At 42.9% G+C, this 18,075-nt stretch overlaps 1 long non-coding RNA gene across 1 annotated transcript in view; it reads right to left on the bottom strand.

The window, feature by feature from the left end:
* Positions 1-10,105: 10,105 nt before the first annotated feature.
* Positions 10,106-18,075, bottom strand: part of LOC134336742 (uncharacterized) — a 66,173-nt gene continuing 58,203 nt past the window's right edge. Inside the window, exon 4 of the long non-coding RNA XR_010015875.1 lies at positions 10,106-11,764. This is a non-coding gene — a long non-coding RNA (uncharacterized LOC134336742). The remainder of the gene's footprint in view (positions 11,765-18,075) is intronic.

The following is an 18,075-nucleotide window of genomic DNA, read 5'->3' as shown; positions in this document are numbered from 1 at the left end:
CATAGACTTTGTGGTTATGGTCATTTTATTAAGTGCTACAACAACAAAGAAAGAAGACAAGGAAAAAAAAGAGAATAAAGAAGTCGTGGTCATCTTATACAAAAGCGACAAAGGTCACAGGATATTCCAGTGATAACAATTAACCAGAAAATAGCCAGATTCAAGTGGCAATACAAAAACTAAGAACCATGGGGCAGCTCGGTAGCATAGCGGTTAGCACAATGCTTTACAGTACCAGGAATCCGGGTTCAATTCCTGACGTTGCCTGTCAGGAATTTGTAAGTTCTTCCTGTGAGCACATGGATTTCCTCCCACAGTCCAAAGACATACTGGTTGGTAGGTTAATTGGCCATTGTAAATTGTCCCATGGTTAGGCTAGGATTAAATTGGGGGGGAGTGTTGCTGGGTAGTGTGGTTTGAAGGGCCAGAGAGCCTATTCCACACTGTATCTCAATAGGTAAATAATAATGCAGAAGCAGCTATACTACAGTTATTGAAAATTTACTGAACCATTATATGTGTATAGGTGAAACGGGGACACCTCTTTTTCCCTTATTAGGGAGAGAGAGAGAGCCTGCAGTCTGTTGAATTACCGGGTGAGGGAGTAGTCTTTGGGGTACTGCAAGTCTGTGTCTTTATTGAAGCTTGCTGCACTCATGAGTGCTCGGTGGAGGGGCCGATGGTTTTTTGCTGGTTGGGGTGGGAGTTTGTTGCCTTACTGCTCCTCGTGTGTGGGAGGGGGGAGCTGGGGACGGCTGTTCATCTGTCATTCATTCCTTGGGGCACTCGTCTGTTCTTGTGGATGTTTGCGAAGAAAAAGAATTTCAGGATGTATATTGGATACAATTCTCTGACATTAAATGTACCTATTGAAACCTATTGCGATACAAGCCAACATGGGACAGATTAAATTACAAGAAAAGTACAAAAAATTCCAGTCTACATTCTAATCTAGTGGTGGATAGGAAAGGTTTAGGGCAGGGGTCCCTTGATTAATGGTAGTGGTCCATGGCATAATAAAGGTTGGGAACCCCTGGTTTAGAGGGATGTGGATCAAATGCAGGGTACTGGCCCAGCAGGGCACTTCAGTCATGTAGGATATGATGGGCTGAAGAGGTTGTCTCTGTGCTATGTAAGTCCATGATTCCATGTTGAACATGTGGGGAGTGGAGTTGTCTTTGATAGGATAAAGCCAGGGTGACCATGGGGATAAGTTACAAGGTTATTTGCTGGATTTTGTGCCGAAGTCCCAGTTGGTGCTGCTTCCGTTTTACAGGGGAAGTGAGAAAGTGAACACTCCAAGGTACCAATCTGGTTAAATTGCATCTACACTTGCAGCTGGATTCAGTTTTTCACACCTCTAGCGAGCCTTAATCAATGACTGACACCACTTGAAGATTTTTCAACATTTGGGCAGTCACGGTTTGTTGAGCAGACAATCACAGGCTCGGAATGGTGCACGGAGACCAACCTCCACACCGTACCTTCAGACTTCGGTTGCATCAGACGGAGGTGCAGAGCACCAGTCGCAGTCTTTTGCTTCTCTGAAAACCAGTTATTGTAAGCCAGATAAGGGACCAAAATGTAGCTGAAATTTAACTCATGGGAATGGGTGAGACATTTGGTTAATGTGCTAAAAGTAATTTGCTGCCATATTCCCAGCAGAATCTGCCAAGTGCCACACTGGCTGTGGGCGTGACTCATGTTGGAGAAACACCCACAGAAAAGAGGGAAGCATCTCCTGTGTTAATTATGCCACTGAATTCCAACTGATTTTAATTAGATGAACTGGGAGTTCTGGTCTGATGTGTAATGCAGTTCAATATATTTTTAGCAACACACACAAAATGCTGGAGGAACTCAGCTGGTCAGGCAACACTTTGGAGGGAAGTGAATTGTCAACTGTTGACTGTTATTCATTTCCATAAATGATGCCTGACCTGCTGAGTGCCTCCAACATTTTGTGTGAGTGTGTGTGTGTATGTGTGTGTGTTGATCAAGATTTTCAGCATTTAAGAATCTCTTGTGTCTTTAATATATTTCTTCTCCTTAGCATTTTCAAAACTATTTACAGAATGGGGAGTAGAGATGAATAAAAAATTTTGATTACCAGCATGGCGTCTGGTGATTTCAGACACAATGTTTGGTGAAGTATCAAGTCTCTGCTTCTCACTGCTTAATAACATGGTTCAGACTTAGAACTCACTTTCAAATTTAAACCAAGATCCCATCTAACCCCACTGATGAACTAATAAATCCCATGTTGCTATTTAAAAGACAAAGATACAGGAGCCTCAGGACTCACCTCACCAGTTTCAGGGACAGTTACTACCCCTCAACCATCAGGTTCTTGAACCAAAGTGGATAACTTCACTCAATTTAACTTGCCTCATTACTGAAGTGTTCCCACAACCTATGGACTCACTTTCATCTGATGTTCTCAATATTTGTTGCTTAATTATTTATTGTCACTGTTTTTATTCTTTTTGTATTTACACAGTTTGTTGTATTCTGTGGTGCATTCTTTCATTGATTCTATTATGGTTATTATTCTATAGATTTTATTGAGTATGTCCACAAGCAAATGAATCTCAAGGTTGTGTATGGTGACGTATACGTACTTTGATAAAAAAATTACATTGAACTTTGAGTCCTGTGGTTATTCCCAATAATCTGGCCAGTAATTAGATGAGAGGCAAGTCTAGAGAAGTGTCACTTTTGGTCAGTAGTTATTCATCCCTCTGTTCCAAAAGACCAGAAAAATTATCATGTTCAGATTGCTATTTGAGAGTGCTTACTTCATACAATTTTGCTGCCACATTTCCTGGACTATAATTGCATCCATAAATGAATTTTATTGTCTGTACAGCACTTTATGAATCCCTGAAAGGTACGGACATGCTATATTAATGGTTCTCTGTGTTCTGTATTGCTACCTTGTAAACGAATCATCTGTCAGCCAATTCAACACACTTCACTTTTGGGACTGTCATTCAGAATCTGCACAGAATGCAAAGAGGTAATGAGGAATCTATTCATCCCATCTTAATTAATTTATTCAGCTGGATCTGACTGTTTCCATTTGAAGCAAATAGTTGTTTCTTATGTGATTATGCTGCTCTGCCTAACTGTCTATCTAAATGTAAATAACTTGTCTTGAGGAGAAATACTCTGAATTTTTTTTTTCATCTTAAGTTTTTCTTTTAATAACTTTGAACATATCCTTTTGCGGTAGCCTTACAATTAGATTTGAAATAGTATTCTGGGTATTTGTTCCCATTTCTGTAGCTGCCTTGTGAGCATTCCATTCCACGTAAGAAAACACCATGTTCCTCTTGTCTTTTCTTACTCCTTCAACAGCTTATCACCATAATGTCCATTTTCTCATTTGAAGAACATATTTCAACTAAACCCGTAAAATTCTGGAGGAACTCAGCAGGTCAGTATCATCCGTGGTGTGAAATGGACAGTCGACATTTTGGGCAGAGGCTCGGTCCAGGTGAAGCATCTTGAACAGAAAATTCAGCTGTCTATTTTCCTCCACAGATGCTGCCTGACCCACTGGGAGTTCTCCAGCATCTTGCTTGTTGCTGCATGTTCCAGCATCTGCAGTCTCTTCAGTCTCGGGTCAGAATCAGGTTTATTATCGCCGGTATGTGTGGTGAAGTTTGTTAATTTAGCAGCAGCGATATTCTGACTTACCTGGCAACTTGCTGAACTGTTTATTCTGCACCTCCCGCTGGAGATCTGGTTTCAGAAAGTTCATGCAAGATCTCAGATTCCTGCTCATGAACAGCACTGCAGGTGTTTGATTTGTCGTCGCATGAACAGAGATTGCGTACACAAAAAGGAAGTTGTCCACCTTCTGCTGTAGAGAAATATCCTCCTTGTTCATCGTTTTAATGGACTTCTTCAAGGTTTGGATAAACCTTCCAGCTAACCCATTCATTGCTGGGTGGTGAGGAGCTGACTTGAAATATTTGATGCCATTTTTCTTCATAAATAGTCTAAATTCTTCTGAAGTGCATTGTGGTCCATTGTCACTCACAATTTAATCTGGTAAGCCATTTTTGGAGAAGGTAGTCTCGGTCTTTCCTGAGGTGGTTGACTTCATTGGTATGACCTCTAGGCACTTTGAATGAGCATCCACAACAATCAGAAACATGGAGTCTATGAATGGCCCAGCAATGTCAATGTGCTCTTTGATACGGTGAAGATGGCCACTCCCATGGGTGTAACGGTGCCTGTGGGGGTGCATATTGAACTTTGTAGAATCCTGAACAGCTTTTGGTCCAGTTTTCAATCTGTCTGTCTTGTCCTGGCCACTACACATAGCTCTGAGTGAGATTCTTCATCTTGACTGTACCCAGTTGTCCTTCATATAAATTTTCTAACACTCTAGTTCACAATTTTGAGGGAACCACAACACGTGATCTACATATCAGCATTCTTTGACATACAGACAGATCGAATTCTGTCATCATTAGTTAATAGGTAGTAGTAATAATTAGTAAAGAGACCCTTACATTAACATTCAGAGGACGGAGTTCCTCTAACTTTCCCGTGCTATGCAACACTGCTCCGAAGTGATGAACATCCCTCACATAGCTGTGAAAAACATGGATCACTTCCGAAACTTTAAGAGTCAGCAACAACAAAAATTGATTAAAAACAAGTCACTGTTGCCCCCAGCATTATCCTGCATTGTTTGAAAAAGTGTCTAAGAAGACCAAGATTTGGATTCCTGCATCCAGCTCATGGTCTAATAGACATTAATAATCCACACCTTTTTGCCTACAATGGACATCTTCAAGCACTGGAAAAAAGCCACCAAAAAGAAACACTCTAGGGAATTTTTTCTTGGATTTTTTTGTGCAGTTGAAAACATACCCATTGAAACCTTAGAAGGAAGGAATCAACATTGCAATGCTAAGAGCACCTGTCGACTCAGTGGAAGGAAGTGGTGAGAAGCTTTTCCTGTGGTAGACATAACGGACGCTTCTGACTTCTGCAATTAATGTCCATAAAACGGAATAAAAAATTGTAATGTGCACGGGTTTCCTGAGGAGACTGAGGTCCTTTAACATCTGCCGGACGATGCTGAGGATGTTCTACGAGTCTGTGGTGGCCAGTGCGATCATGTTTGCTGTTGTGTGCTGGGGCAGCAGGCTGAGGGTAGCAGGCTGAGGGTAGCAGACACCAACAGAATCAACAAACTCATTCGTAAGGCCAGTGATGTTGTGGGGATGGAACTGGACTCTCTCACGGTGGTGTCTGAAAAGAGGATGCTGTCTAAGTTACATGCCATCTTGGACAATGTCTCCCATCCACTACATAATGTACTGGTTGGGCACAGGAGTACATTCAGCCAGAGACTCATTCCTCTGAGATGCAGCACAGAGCGTCATAGGAAGTCATTCCTGCCTGTGGCCATCAAACTTTACAACTCCTCCCTTGGAGGGTCAGACACCCTGAGCCAATAGGCTGGTCCTGGACTTATTTCCTGGCATCATTTACATATTATTTTAATTATTTATGGTTTTATTACTATTTAATTATTTATGATGCAGCTGTAACAAAAACTCGGGATCAATAAAGTATGACTATGACTATGTATAAATGGTAACCCCTATCAAGTTTACTTTATTCATCTGAATTTAAATTTATCAATTGACTTTATAATAGGTTAAAGATGCTTCCTGATGGATATTCATGAAACAAAAATTGTAAAGCAAATCCACTGGCTGGATAGTTTGAAGTTCAGAGTAAATTCATTATCCAAGAATGTACTGTATATATACTGTATTACCATATACTACCTTGTGATTTGTTTTCTTGCAGGGAAATAAGAAATACAATAGAATTTATGAAAAACTATAAATAAAAGGACTGACAGAAATCGAGGTGCAAAAGACTAATCATGCAAATGATAAAAAAGTAAATAAATAATACTAAGTTGTAGATTCCTTGAAAGTGTGTCTATAGGTTCTGGAGTCAATTCAGCATTGAGGTGAACAAGTTATCCACTCAATATGTGGAAAGTTAAAATCAACTAATATAACAACTTTATGTTTTTTGCAACAGTCTGTGATCTCTCTACAAATTTGTTCCTTTAAATCCTGCAGACTGTTGGGTGGTCTGTAATACAGCCCCATTAATGTAGTCATACATTTCTTCTTCCTCATTTCCACCCGTAACTCCTCATTAGCTGAGTTCTCCAGTCTGTCCTGGCTGTGACATTTTCCCTGAATAGTAACACTGCCCCTTCTCCTTTAATCCCTCCTGCTCTGTTGTGTCTAAAACAACAGAACCCCATAATACTGAGCTGCCAATCTTGCCCCTCCTGCAACCATGTTGCACAAATGGCTACAACAGACATCCCACCCTGCAAAAACTCATTTCAGGGAGGTAGCATCATCAATTTGCAGGAGACTCCTGGAACTTCTGGGAGAGGTGGGATGTCTGCAATAGAGTGGCTCCTTAGCGGCTAGCCAGCTAGTTTAAATAACGTTAGCTATGCTAATGAACGAATGACACCTGTTAAACTCACCTCAAAAAGTCTTTTACAGTCTTAACCCACCATGGGCAATAGAAAAGTCACTGTTGCAAACAGTTCAGCGAGCAACACTGTCATTATTTTTGACGCCTGTTAGGCAGGGGTACACTTTAGTGTAGTCTGGGGTGACGTACATTTTATATTTTCTTTTTCTGGAGCACTCTGCCATGGCGCGCTCTCTCTCGCTCGCTCGCTCTCTCCTGCGCTCTCTCTTGCTCTCTCTCTCGCTCTCACTTGCTCGCTTGCTCTAAAAAAAAACGATTTCTGGGATATTGTATATAATTTGCGGGCATCATGGAGCCACTATCAATATGCGGGAGACTCCCAGAACTTCCGGGAGAGGTAGGATGTCTGCTACAATATTGTAATTCCATGTGTTGATCATTGCCCTGAGCTCATCTGTCTTTCCTATGATACTAGTTGCACCATGCTCAACCTTTTGATTCCTGACTTTGTCTGAGGTCTTAACAATATCTGTCTCCACAGCCTCTCCAGAATCAGAATCAGGTTTATTATCACTGACATATGTTGTGAAATTTGTTAACTTTAGGGCAGCAGTACAATGAAATACATAATAAGTAAATAAATACAGAGAAAAAACTATATTACTGTAAGTATATATATGACTGTTAAATTGTTATGTTAAAATAAGTACTGCAACAAAACAGAAATAAAAAAGTAGTGAGGTAGTGTTCATGGGTACAATGTACATTTAGAAATCAGATGGCAGAGGGGAATAAGCTGTTTCTGAATTACTGAGTGTGCGCCTTCAGGCTTCTGTACCTCCTTCCTGATGGTAACAATATAAAGAGGGCATGCTCTGAGTGGTGGGGGTCCTTAATGTTGGATACTGCCTTTCTAAGGCACTGCTCCTTGAAGATGTCTTGGATACTACGTAGGCTCGTACCCATGATGGAGCTGTCTAATTTTACAAGTTTCTGCACTATCTGTCCTGGCATTCTGGTTTCCATCTCCCTGCAACTCTAGTTTAAACCACCTCAACCCACCCCCGCGCCGTGCAGCACTAGCAAACCTTCGTGCTAGGAGATACGTCCCCCTCCAGTTCAGATGTAAAGCATCTCTTCCGTGCAGGTCCCACATTCCCTGGAAGAGAGCCCAATGATACAAAAATCAGACACCCTCCCTCCTACACCAATTCTTTAGTCACATGTTAAACTGCATAATCTTCCTATTTCTGGCCTCACTAGTATGTTGCATGGGTAGTAATCCTGAGGTCACAACTCTGGAGGTCCTGCACTTTATCTTAGCATCTAGCTCCCTGAACTCACTTTGCAGAACCTCGTCACTCTTCCTACCTTGGACCATTACCTCTGGTTGCTCACACTTCCACTTAAGAATGCCGAGGACTTGACTGGAGATGTCCTGGACCCTGGCACTTGGGAGGTAATATACCATCCAGGAATCTTGCTCTCATCCATAGAACCTCCTTTCTCCTTCCCTAACGAATGAATCCCTGATCTCCACAACTCGCTTCTTCTCCCCCCTTCCCTTCTGAGTCACAGAGCCGGACTCAGTGCCGGAGAGCTGACCGTTATGACTTTCCTCTGCAAGGTCATTCCCCCCCACCTCCCCAACAGTATCCAAAGTGATATACCTATTGTTGAGGGCGACTCCTCTACTGCCATGATGAGGCCAAACTCAGGTTGGAGGACCAACACCTCATATACCGTCTGGGTAGTCTCCAGCTCCTTGGCATGAACATTGAATTCTTCAACTTCCAGTAATTCCCTCCCTCTCCCTTCCCCCATCCCAGTTTCACTCTGCCCACTCCTCCAGCTGCCTATCACCTCCCTCATCATTCCGCCTCCTTCTATTACCCATTGTGCTTTCCCCTATTCCTTCTTCACCTTTTCTACTTTTCCCCTCCCCCACCCCTTTATCTTTCCCCTTACTGGTTTTTCACCTGGCACCTACCAGCCTTCTCCTTCCCACCCTCCCCCCACCTTCTTTATAGGGCCTCTGCTCCCTCCCACTACAGTCCTGATGAAGGGTTCTGGCCTGAAACATCGACTGATCGTTTCCACGGATGCTGCCCGACCTGCTGAGTTCCTCCAGCGTGTTGTGTGTGTTGCTGCAGAGTATTTTGTGGCCGCGGGTAATCTGCACTGGTTGTTTAAACCCATTCCTCTTCCTGTCTGTTGCCTGTGTCTTGCACCTTGGGTGTAATTGCCTCTGCAAATGTCCTATCTATCAACACCCACCCCTTCCCCCGAACGATCCGGAGTTCATCCAGTTCCAGCTCCAGGTCCCGAAGGCAGATTGTTAGAAGCTGCTGCCAGAGGCATTCCTTGCAGGTGAAGTTGGTAGGTGCACTGGGGCTCTCCCTGTCTTCCCACTTGCGCAAGAAGAGCTTTCAATTCTTCTGCTTGGCATTCCTACTGTTCTATATATACGAAGAGAAAACAAAAAATAAATAATGGAAAAATATCTACCTACAGCTTTTCACTTTCTCTCACCGAAGCCTCGAAGCGCTAAAGCCTCAAAATCCTCACTCTAACACTGTCCACTCCAAAGATGGCCACTCCTCTTCCCCTGACTTATTTTAATTTGTTCTTACTGATCAATCCCAATCGCTGATTAGCCACTGCTCAAAGGACCAAATTGTCGCCAGTCAATGCCTTATGTATTTGAGTACTAGGGTGGTTTGAATATCTCAGAAACTGCTGATCTCCTGGGATTTTCATACACACCAGCCTCTAGAGTTTACAGAGAATGGTGCAAAAAACGCGAAACATCCATTGATCAGCAGTTCTGTGGGTGAAACTGCTTTGTTATTGAGCGTGGTCGGAGGAGAATGGCCCGACTGGTTCAAGCTGACAGGAAGGCGACAGTAACTCAAATAAGCATGTGTAGTGTGCAGAAGAGCACCTCTGAATGCACAGCATGACGAACCTTGAAGCAGATAGGTCTCAACAGCAGAAGACCATGAACATATACTCAGTCGTCACTTTAATAGGTATAGGAGGTACTTAATAAAGTGGGCACTGAGTGTATTGACTTTAGTTTTATTAGGTATCCTTGGTGCTTCACTTGTCCAAATGTTGTCTTCATGTCAAGGCTGGTCACCCTCACCTAATTGGAACCTCTGGAATTAGATTAGACTAGATTAGCTTCAAGTACATCAAAGCATACTGTGAAATGCTTCATTTGCATCAAGTCAAATCAGCAACGATTGTGCTGGGCAGCCCGCAAATGTTGCCACGCTTCTGGCGCCAACATAACATGCCCACAACTTACTAAACCTAACCTGTACATCTTTGGAATGTGGGAGGAAACCAGAGCACTTGGGGTAAATCTGCACGGTCATGGAAAGAACGTACAAACTCCTTACAGACAGCGTCGGGAAATGAACTCTGATTGATGACCACTGGCACTGTACATCGATTGTGCTTACCACCACACTACTGTGCTGCCCATACCGTACTGGAACTCGGTGTGTGCGTTATTTACAGACAGCATCATTAAAGTCAAAGTGAAATCCAAATTTTATTTATTTTAAATACAGATATTCACACATCAATTGGTACAATAGTGTAGATAATAATTACTATAGTATTAATACTTCAGATAAATTCATTTTGATAAAAATTAAAGTAATTGTAGTACATTTACATAAGATTCTGGTGAAAGTGTATAGGAATATAATGTTTAGGTTTGCCCTCCCAACTTGAGCAAGGATTTTCTTGGAGAAGCGCGATGACAGTTCATAAAGTTGATTCTGGGATGGAAAGGGTGGGACTGTTTTACAATGAGGGATTAAGCAGTTTGGGCTATACGTTCTGGAAGTAAGAGGCCTAAGAACTGAAATACCCCATATTCTTATTGGGCTTGGCAGGGAGATCGAACAATGTTTCTTCTGGCTGTATGTTTGAAACTGGTGTCACCGACTAAAAATCAAGAGACAGCCTATCTAGACTGAAACAAAGAACATTTCTTCACCAAGAGGGTAGTGAATCCTAAGAATTCTCTTGTTAAGAGGGCTGTGCAGTCTGTCACTGAGTACATTCAAAACAGACACTGGTGGAAGCTTTAATATAAGGAAAGCAGGATTCATGTAAATTCATTCTATTTATCACATGCGCATTGAGACTTACAGTGAAATGCTTCATTTGTTTTTGTAACCAACACAAGCATTGACAATATTTTGGTGACAACATAGCAGGCTTGGCAGGAGAGTGGAGCCAGTGCTAGAAATAGCAATGAGGTGAAATTGAGATGTGCGGGGCAGAATGAGTTCAAATATCTTCTATTGCTATATTATTCTCCATTGAAATGGGTGTCACTTCACTGAAGGATCATGAATACTACAGTCATATACAAATCAATGGATACGTGTAACAGATATCACCACATTTGAACAGTGACGTTCCAGTTACATGGATTACAGAGCGTTTGAATAAAGATATCAATGACTTTCTTATAAGGTATCCTGTTCAGCCAAGATTCCCCTTATACCCTCCTTTGGTGTCCCAGACTTGGCGTTTTCTCCATTCTTGGGAGGAATTTGGATTGTGGGAACTCCTAATTCTTTGCCACAGATGCCTGTGGAGACCAAGTATTGTGTCTATTTAAAGTGGAGGTCAATAAGTTCTTGATTAGTCAGGGTATTCAAGGTTATGGTTAGAAGACAGGGGAATGGCATTGAGAGGGATAATAGATCAGCCATGATGGAATGGTGGAGCAGATTCGATGGGCTGAATGGCCTAATTCTGCTCCTATGTCTTATGGCTTTATGAGAGCAATTTGGCTGGTTGTCAGGGTCCAGAGATCCTTTACTATTTTCCCTCTTCCCATGATCATCATTTTCTGCGTCCTGCCACTCCAATGCATAAAAGCTGCACTGAATTGCAAGTTTCTCTTCTTCACACTCCCTGCTCCATTATACAGTACCTCCATCTCAGTCAACATGTTTCAATAATTTCAAAGTGAATTTTTGCAAGTGTAATTTACAGAAACTAAATATAAAGAATATCAAGCTATAACATATTTAAGAAAGTTTTGTAATTTTACAATACAACATAAAGGAAAAGCACCATTTCTAAAATTAAATAAAAACAAACATTGAACAAAAATGAGCTAAAGGAACTAGAAGTTTGCATATTCATTGCTCTGTAAGTGCTACAACGTGCTTTGATGAAGCATCTTGTCTTCAGATGGAAAAGCTTCCAATGTCATCTGTTACGCATCCTATAACAGAAAGATCAAGTTAGTTTTCTTATAAGTAGTTCACCAGATTTGATTTTGATTTCTATAATTAATCAGACCTCAACATTAATCGAGATCATAGAGTTAAGGAGTTATTAAGGCAAAGTGGGAAGATGCTTGATGCACCCATTATCTTTAGGCCAGCTCTTAAGATACCAATCCAATCAGTCCCATCCCACCACTCCCACTATGTGAACATAGTTCTCAGACATCCCACCTTGCAAAAACTCATTTCAGGGAGGTAGAACCATCAATTTGCGGGAGACTTCCGGGAGTGGTGGGATGTCTGCAATAGAGTAGCTCCTTAGCAGCTAGCCAGCTAGTTTAAATAATGTTAGCTATGCTAATGAATGAATGACACCTGTTAACCTCATCTCAACACGTCTTTTACAGTCTTAATCCCCCCAAGTCACTGTTGCAAACAGTGCAGCGAGCAACACTGTCATTATTTTGACCCCTATTAGGCAGGGGTACACTTTAGTGTAGTCTGGGGTGACGTACATTTTATATTTTTTGGCACACTCTGCCATGGCGCGCTCTCTCTCTCTCGTGGTCGCTCGTGCGCTCTCAAGTGCTCTCGCTTGCTTTCTCGCTCGCTCTCTCTCGCTTTCTCTCTTGCTCGCTCTCTTGCTCTCCCTCTCTCTCGCTCGCGCACGTGCTCTTGCTCGTGGTCGCTCTCGCGCTCTCTCTTGCTTTTCTCTCGCTCGCTCTCAAAAAAATTGATTTCCGTGATATTGTATATAATTTGCGGGCATCAGGGAGCCACTATTAATATGCGGGAGACTCCCGGAAGTTCCGGGAGAGGTGGGATGTCTGAGTTCCATATAATTTTATAGTCATAGTCATACTTTATTGATCCCGGGGGAAATTGGTTTTCGTTACAGTTGCACCATAAATAATAAATAGTAATAGAACCATAAATAGTTAAATAGTATCTCCTTCAAGTTCTTCCCAGTTTCTTTTGGTTGTCAATGACTTCTGTTTCCATCACACCCTTTGCAGGAGACAAAGTAGTAATAATGAGTAAGGGATCATATTTTCAGGATTGAATCAGGGGTCTCCCATAATCACAAACTAGAGAAAATCTACAGATACTGGAAATCCAAGTAGCACATACAAAATGCTGGAGGAACTCAGCAGGCCAGGCAGCATCTATGAAAAAGAGTATAATTGACATTTCGGGCCAAGACCATTCATCAGTACAGGAGAAAGAAAGAGTCAGAGTTAGAAGGTGGGTGGGGGAGGAAGAAACACAAGGTGACAGCTGAAACCAGGAGTGAGGGAGGGGTGAAGTAAAGAGCTGGGAAGTTGATTAGTGAAAGAGATACAAGGCTGGAGAAGGGGGAATCTGACAGGAGAGGACAGAAGGCCGTGGAAGAAAGAAAAGGGGGAGGAGCACCAGAGGGAGGTGATAGGCAGGTAAGGAGATACATTGAGAGACGGAAAAGGGAATGGGGAATGGTGAAGGTGGGTGGGCAGTTTGAGAAATAGCTGTTCATGCCATCAGGCCGGAGGCTACCCAGACGGAATAAAAGCTGTTGCTCCTCCAAGCTAAGCTAAGTGTGGCAGTAGAGGAGGCCATAGACTGACATGTCAGAATGGGCATGGGAAGTGGAATTAAAATGGGTGGCTATTGGGAGATCCTCCTTTTCCTGGTGGATGGAGCATAGGTGCTCGGCGAAACAGTCTCCCAATCTACATCAGGTCTCACTGATATACAGGAGGCCACACTGGGAGCAACGGATACGGTAGATGACTCCAGCAGACTCACAGGTGAAGTGTCACCTCACCTGGAAGGACTGTTTGGGGCCCTGAAGGGTAGTGAGGGAGGAGGTATAGGGGCTGGTGTGGCACTTGTTCTGCTGCAAGGATTAGCGCCAGGAGTGAGATCAGTGGGGAGGGACGAATGGACAAGGAAGACGTGTAGAGAGTGATCACTGTGGAAAGCAGAAAGTGGGGGGTGGGGGGGCAGGGGAAAGGAAAGATGTGCTTGGTGGTGGGATCCTGTTGGAGATAACGGAAGTTATGAGGAATTATGTGCTGGACACGGAGGCTGGTGGGGTGGTAGGTGAGGACAAGAGGAACCCTCTCCCTAGTTGGGTGGCGGGAGGATGCAGTGAGAGCCGACGTGCACGAAATGGAAGAGATGTGGTTGAGGGCAGCGTTGATGATGGAGGAAGGGAAGCCCCTTTCTTTGAAGAAGGAGAACACCTCCTTCATTCTGGAGTGAAAAGCCTCATCCTGAGAGCAGATGCAGCGGAAACAGAGGAGTTGAGAGAAGGGGATGGCATTTTTACAGGTAACAGGGTGGGAGGGGGTATAGCTGAGGTCACTGTGAGAGTCCATGGGTTTATAAAAGACATCAGTAGATAAGCTGTCTCCAGAGATAGAGACAGAGAGATTGAGAAAGGAGAGGGAGGTCTAAATTTGAGGGCAGAGTGGAAGTTGGAGGCAAAGTTGATGAAGTGGATGAGCTCTGTATGGGTGCAGGAAGCAGCACCAATGCAGTCGTTGATGTCCCATAATCATGTGTATTAGGGCTGCAACCACCAAGAGGGCAGCTTCTTGCAGCAAAGCTGAAGTTGGTGTGATGACACCAATATGGAGGTTTGATTCTCTAGGATTCTATGTCTAATCACTCTGACCTCAGCATTAATGTAATAATTCCAAGATCTGTATTGGTGCGATGAGTCCAACTTCACCATTGGTGAAGTCACTCCATCCTCTTTGTCAATGCGATCATTTCAACTTCAGCAATATTCAAGCATTTTCACCCAAGGTATTTTGTTTGATGAACACCACATGCAAAATGCTGGAGGAACTCATCAGATCAGGTAACATTTATTGACATTTTGGGTTGAGACCCTTCACTGGGACTGAATCATTACTGTTTATTTACCTCCATAGATGCTGCCTGACCTGCTGAGTTCCTCCAGCATTTTGTGTGTGTGGCTCCAGACTTCCAGCAACTACAGAATCTCTTGTGTCTCTTTTGTTTGATGGCCTTACCCCTCTGAATTTCAGCAGGTTATTAAGCCTATGGTGTTGCTTGATATTCAGTAGGACCCCCAGGTGGAAAATATTTTTCTTTGTGCATGGGAATCAATAACAACTGGTGAAAATCTATTTATTGTTAGGAAGGATGCAAAGGAGCTAAGTCTGGGATGAAATCAGCAGAAGAGGGCTGGGAGCTGGGATGTTGGGGAACAGAGGTGGGTATCTGATGGTATGTATGGTCAATGGGCATGTAAAGTTGTGTGAACGTGTTTATTGAAGGAGTCAGCTGATTAGGTTGGGCATCGGTTAGCTCCTGGAGATCATGCGTCAGGAAGCAACTGGATGCCAAGTTGAGGTTGGCATCAGTAATGAGGCAATTGGCAGTCAGTGGAAGTGATTGTTGGTGCTGATAACACTAGATGTCAGACAGCAGTAAGTAAGGGGATAGACTTAGTTAAAGGGGCCACTGTTAGCTGTAGTCAGGGGAGGTTTCTGGATCGGTTGATAGGTTGGAGTACGATCAGGTTGGGTCAGTGATTCAGTGCATAAATGTGGGTATGGGGCAAAGATTGTGAGCCAAGTAATGGATGAGTCTTATCTTGGGATTTTGTGCCTAGAAAGGGAAATGCTAAAGAAGTACAAGTTTTTTTGTTAGAGGGCAACAATCTAAGGAGTTTCCTCATTCTGGGTGGGTAAGGCAGTCCTGACAGCTGGTGGTGAAAGCAATCCAAAGTTCAACGTTCAAGGTAAAATTGCTATCAAAGTAGGTATATGTCATCACAGTTGTGGGCCTTTACATACATGATGCAGAAACCCACCAGTGGCAGTTACAACAATGGGCAGCACTGTGTGTGCTTGAACTCTGCTGCACATGGGCAAGTGAGGTGGCTGAGGATCCCGAAGGAAAATCATGGACCAATGTTTCCTCATTTTTTTTTTACAGCTGTGTAGACCAATCATTGCTCTGAGGAGGAAATTTTTTTTACGGCCTGAAAACTGCGTGGCACTTTTAATGTCTAAGCGTTAAGACAATTCAAGCTATGTGGCAACAAAGGCTATGTGCACGGGAGCATTTCAGTTACTGTGCAGCCTCGCACTCGCACAGCTTAGAGGGAATAGTGTCACGGACACTATATAACTCACACTAAGTGCCTGATTGCATTTATGGGATATCTTCAATGAAATGAAATGTTTGGTGGCCAACAGCATAGTACAAGGCAATCTAGTGACCTGACATCTCCGTTAGTGCAATCATGTTAATCTCAACTGTAGTGTCAACAGTAGCCTTTGCACTCTGAACATGATAAGGAAGATCTTTCAATCGCCCCTTTGGTGATGACTCTCTGCACTTGGCATAAGTGCTGATGTCGCAATGGTGCTGAGATAGTATTCACATCCCATTCAGCCTCACTCAGTACACTGCTACGGTCAAAGTGTTGATGAACAGAGTGATCCTGGGGTCCAAGCTCATAACTCCCTGAAACTGACTACACAGGTTGATAGGGTGACTGTGAAGGCATACGACATGCTTACCTTCATTTGTTGAAATATTGAGTTCAAAAGTCAGGAAGTTATGTTGCAACTTAATAGAATTCCAGTTAGGCGGCATCTGGAGTATTGCATACAGCTCTGGCCACCTCATTATAGGAAGGATGACGGGGTTTTAGGGAGGGTACAGAAGATGTTTACCAGGATGTTGTCTGGATTAGAGGCCATGTGCTAAAATGAGAGGTTGGACAAATTTGGGTTGTTTTTTTTCCGGAGCGGTGGAGGCTGACGGGATATCTGATAGAGGTTTATAGGATTATGAGAGGCATGGATAGAGTATTACAGACTATACCTTCCCAGGGTTGAAATGTCTAATACCAGGGGGTGTGTTTTTAAGGAGAAGGAGTAATTTCAAAAGAGGTGTGAGGGGCAAGTTTTTTACACAGAGTGGGGGGTGGCTGGAACGCACTGCCTGGGGAGGTGGTCGAGGCAAAAACATTAGCGACTTTTAAAAGATGTTTAGATACAGTAAGGCAGAATCAGAACCAAGTTTGATATCACTGGCATATGTCATGACATCCGTTGTTTTGCGGCAGCGGAACATTGCCACACATATTAATAAAAACTATAAATTACAATAAGAAATATATATAAAAAATAAATTAGATAAGTCATACAAAAAGAGAGGAGACATGCTGAGGTAATATTCATGGGTTCATTGTCCATTCAGGTTGTGTTCCCAGCCACACAATCATGGGTGTGGAGAGAACAGAGCAGTTGACTAAGCACACTTCCTTGAGTAATGCCAGTGTTGATTGTCAGTGAGGAGGAGTTGTTATTTCTGATCTGCACAGACTCTGGTCTCCCAATGAGGAAGTCAAAGATCCAGTTGCAGAGAGAGGTACAGAGGCCCTGATTTTGGAGCTTATTGATTAGAACTGAGGGCATGGTGGTGTTGAACGCTGAGTTGTAGTCAATAAACAGCAGCCTGATGTAGGCATTGCTATTGTCCAGGTGACCCAAGGCCTTGTGGAGAGCCAGTGAGGTTGCATCCACTGTAGACCTATTGTGACAATAGGCAAATTGCAGTGGGTCTAGGTGCTTGCTTAAGCAGGAGCTGATTCTAGCCATGACCAACCTCTCAAAGCACTTCATTGCAGTAGAAGTGAGTATCACTGGCCATGAATGTGAGGAAGATGAAAGGATATGGACATAGTGTAGGAAGAAGAGATTAATTTAGCTGGCTGTTTGATTACTAACTTAACTGGTTTGGCACAACATTGTGTTGTACCGTTCTATGTTCTGTGCTGAAGGTAACTCCTTGAGCTTTTCCCACCAAGCCACACATTGTATTTTTAATTATAATTTTGTTATACATACATTTCTTTATGTATGAGCTTGCATTTGTGATTTTGTTGTCATAGCGAGGAAGGTTGTCTAAAGTTACAGAAGGATATACTGTAGATTAGATTGAAAACTGGGTGGATGAAATGAGGGTCAGAAAACTACTGATAATGAAATTGTTTCTCCTAATCTTGTTTCATCTTGTTGAATGGAAGGGGTCTTAATGTAGGTGGCCAGGCTATTGTCAGAGTAAAGGGGAAAGAATTTTGCTTCTACTTCACATTCAACATCCTCCCATTTTACAGAAGAGAAAAACTATGGCAGTGTGAATTTTTTTGATTGACGCTCCAGATATTTATTTTGATGAACTGCTGCAAAGATTTACTGCTTCATGCTCTGAAGCAGGAATAAATGGAAGCTTTAGAGAGGGTGCGCAGGAGATTTACCGGGATGCCCCTGGATTA

Source organism: Mobula hypostoma, chromosome 23, assembly GCF_963921235.1.
Source record: "Mobula hypostoma chromosome 23, sMobHyp1.1, whole genome shotgun sequence".
NCBI lineage: Eukaryota > Metazoa > Chordata > Chondrichthyes > Myliobatiformes > Myliobatidae > Mobula > Mobula hypostoma.
The sequence above is the reverse complement of the archived record's forward strand: the minus strand, read 5'-3'. Positions and strand labels throughout refer to the sequence as shown.